The sequence below is a fragment of the Schistocerca serialis genome, chromosome 8 (assembly GCF_023864345.2).
Source record: "Schistocerca serialis cubense isolate TAMUIC-IGC-003099 chromosome 8, iqSchSeri2.2, whole genome shotgun sequence".
In the NCBI taxonomy this organism is placed as follows: Eukaryota; Metazoa; Arthropoda; class Insecta; order Orthoptera; family Acrididae; genus Schistocerca; species Schistocerca serialis.
The window spans coordinates 416,055,728-416,059,824 of NC_064645.1; the positions used below are offsets into that span (position 1 = coordinate 416,055,728).

Below are 4,097 nucleotides of genomic sequence, written 5' to 3' on the forward strand. Positions count from 1 at the left end.
TAAACTCTGAAGTTAGTCAGATAATCGTACTGCTTGGCAAGGAAAATCATTCAGCAAAAAGCGCATAGTTTGCGGATAAAATAACACACACTGTAGCTTGCTGCTACATGGATGTGAGAATCAATATCCAATTTCTGTTCAGTCATCTGTGTCTGCCAGTCGCTTGTCTCATTCTTTAAACACTCCATCTTCAGGCCACAAGTGGCACATAGTGACCATCCGACCGCCATGTCATCCCCAGCTGAGGATGTGGATAGGAGGGGCATGTGGTCAGCACACCGCTCTCCCAGTTGTTAAGATGGTTTTCTGTGACCAGAGCCGCTACTATTCGGTCGAGTATCTCCTCAATTCGCATCACGAGGCTGAGTGCACCCTGAAAAATGGCAACAGCGCGTGGTAGCCCGGATGGTCACCCGTCGAAGTGCCGACCACATCCGAAAGCGCTTAACTTTGGTGATCTGATGGGAACCGGTGTATCCACTGCGGCGAGGCCGTTGCCTGTCTCATTCTTTGGCACACATTAAATAACATTATGTATGTTAAAATTAATATAGGGCTATTTTTCGTTTAGTTATGTAAGTGTGCGCTCATGTAAGGTCACGTGGTCCATTTTAGGGTACATGTTTGCGAGACATTAGATTTTGTATTCGTTTTCTACACAGTATGTACATACACCAATAAGCGAAAACATTATGACCACCCGTTTAAAAGCGTGTTGTTACACTTTTCAAACAAAGTAGAACAGAGAGTCTTCAAGTGCTTGACAGGATTGCAGAAGTAAGCGGTACCAGACGTCTACGCACACCTCAAAGCAATTCCCGCAAATAAAGCGATGGCGGTTTAAGGGCACACAACTGGAGCCCAATATGTGTTCCAATGGGTATAGATCAGGCACATTTATGGCCATGCGCCTCAAACCACTGTAGCACGATTCTGACCTTGCAACATGGACTGTTATCCCACTGGAAGATCTCATCGCTGCAGGTGAGACTTCAAGCGTGAAGCGAAGTAGGTGATCCGCAATAATGTTCACGTTGTTCAGTGCTGTCATGATGCCCACGATTACCACCACAGATCCCATGGAAGCCAATTCAAGTACCTCATAGTACAATTCTGCTCTCGTCAGCCTGCATCTGTAGCGTGGCGCATGTTTGTGCAGCTACATGCCTGGATGACGGCCTTCAAGGACCCAACCATTGACCTGCTGCAACAAGAAACGCGTTTCATTCGACAGGCGACACGTTTCTATTGATCCACAGTGAAAACTCAGTGATGCTGCGCCTACTGCAGTCATAACTGACGACGTCGTTGGGTCAACACAGGAACGCGCAGAGGTCGCGTGATGTGGAGCTCCATGTTCAACAATGGCCTTTGAACGGTGTGCTCCGAAACACGTGTACCTGCACCGGCATTGTACTCTTTCGTCAGATCTGCCACAGACCGCTGCCTGTCCCGGATTGGACAGTGGGGATCCTTCGATCTCTACGTTTTGTGATGAGGCGTGGTCGCCCAATACCTACTCGTTACTCCACCATCCTTTAACTACTCACGACAGTAGTACGCCAACAGCCGACCAGCTTCACCGTTTCAGGGATACTAGTTTCCAGCCGCAGTGCCGCAACAATGTGCCCTTCGCCAAAACAGTTATATCTGTGGATTTAAACATTTGTGACCAGTATCTTTGCTGTGATGACTGCCCATTCGTCTCTGTTTCGCTTACATTTTTTTCCTTACTGTGGCACATACAGGCAGCACCACCTGGACGCAATCAACCCCGCGGTGGGCGGTTTTCATAATGTTTTGGGTGATCAGTGTGTACTGAGTAGTATTCACATAATCTGGGATTTGTACGAAGTTGTTTTTCACTCCTATGATCTTCATTCAAATTCTAATATGTGTTCACTTAAGAACTTCATTCAGAAACTGACTACATTCGATTGCATTACGTTTAAAGATAAGAGAGAATAAACTGCCTTCAGTAGAAATGTACTTTCTTGCGTTTAAATGAAATTTTCAGCTAACATTGTTCGTGAACATTGCAGTGGAGCTTCAAGACATGTTGCTGTGACGAAGGCGTCGATATTTGGCTACCATACGAACTCTTTTCAGCTTAATGAAAGACAAATACCAACGTCAGCTGCAACAGTGCAGCGAAATAATTCATTGGCAACAAGTGAAAACTTATGTTGGATCTGCACTCCAGCCCTGATTTCCCTCTTTTTGCGAGCAATCGCCTTAACCGCTGCGGCTGTCCGAGCATACTCCACTTCCAGCTCAAATTCTCAACTTGTGGCACACTCCTTGTCTGAAAGAATAGATACTACACATATAATAGTAATATCTGTAAGCCTTGACGGATTTTCATGATATATCTTCAGTGTGGATGCACCCTAGGTCCGACCTCTTGCGGGATATATGCTAAATGCTGTGTGCGACAAGGTGAGAACTCAAATTGCACGTGGACCGTGCTCAGACAGCCGAAACAGTTGAGGTGACCGCTCGCGTAAGGCAGGATATCCGGGTTCAAGTTCCGACCAGTCACAAAATCTCACTTGTCGCCACTGAATTATATCAATACCCTCATGCGGCTGACGTCGTTATATTTGTTTCAAAATGTGTATATACAATCGCAGAATCATGAAAATGTGATGTCTGTTCTGTCGGCCATGTCCGAGAGAACAGAACCCCACATGTAATAGTCATTTTAATTTATTAGGTGTCGCAGGATACAGTGTGAATGTCCATCTGCATTGCACGAATTATATCTATAAAAACTGATTCATTTTGTTCATTCATGTGCCAGATTTCATGTAAAGGGAAATGTTTCAGGGCATAGAAACCTAGGTTATAGCACTTGTAAACTCTCAGGTTAAAATATACAGTAGTTACGGGCGTTCTGGCTCCCACCTCTTCGTTTATCACTTGTTCAGTCAGTCTGATTCGACATTGAGTAGCAGCTGCGCTCTCAAAGCTTCCCATCAACCCACGCAAGGTCTTTTTCTTTGAATAAATTTATTACGATCATCTTCTTCGATGAAGGGGGAATTTGGTGAACAGACTGAAAATAAATATAGCACGACCGAATAGACAAGCAACGAAGTAAAACATTAAGTATCGACCAGAAACTCGAAGACATTTTCAAACTACTGGAAACGCTTGAAGAGGTCTAACGTATTGCTCAATGGGGAAAGGGAAGTTGAGGCAGATTGCTGAAATATCTGGGCCGCACTTCACCTGTAAACAGATTTCGTGTTAAATTAGAAGACATACACTGATCAGCCAGAACACAGTAACCACCGACCTACTATCGATATGAACTCGTGCAGGCGACAGCAATGTCACCTGGCGAGGAATGACTGCTAGTCAGACACACGCACGGTGCATGTTGTATCATTGAGCGTGACGTCCGTGTGTGGAATGGGGAAGGCGCGCGATCTATCTGAGTTTGATCGAGAGCAGACTGTGATGTCCCGGAGGCTCGGCACGACAATTTCGGAAACTGCGCTACCTGTCGGATGGTCGACGAGTGCTGTGGTGCGTGTCTTCAGCACTTGGCGAAACCAAGGTGACACCACGTCCAGAAGTCGTGGGATTGGGAAGGCACCCTTCATTACAGATATCGGACGTTATAGGCTGGGCAGACTGGGAAAACAGGACACGCAGCGAACTGCGGAGGAACTAACATCAGACTTTAATGCTGGCAGAGTACGAATGTGTCTGAACATACAGTAGACGAACACTCCTAACGATGGGCTTCCGCAGCCGACGATCTATCCATGTGTCAATGTTAACACCACGACATCGGCAACTGGAACTGAAACGGGCACAGGACCATCGGCACTGGATGATGGCCGAGCGTTACATGGTCCGATGAATCCCGATACCTTCTTCATCATGCCGATGGGAGAGCGGAGAGGGGGGGGGGACGCATGAATCCGTCGTCTTCTAGGGGAACAGCTTCTTACACCTGTACCGCGGGACGGAGACAAGCTGGCGACTGCTCCATTATGCTCTGGAGAACATTCACGTGGACATCCATGGGTCCAGTGGAGCTCGTGCAAGGCTCCATGGCGTAGAAGGAGTGTCGTACCCCTTCA

At 46.8% G+C, this 4,097-nt stretch overlaps 1 pseudogene; it reads right to left on the reverse strand.

Annotated features, from left to right (window-relative positions):
- Positions 1–381: 381 nt before the first annotated feature.
- On the reverse strand, positions 382–499 carry LOC126417853 (5S ribosomal RNA; annotated as a pseudogene).
- Positions 500–4,097: the final 3,598 nt, after the last annotated feature.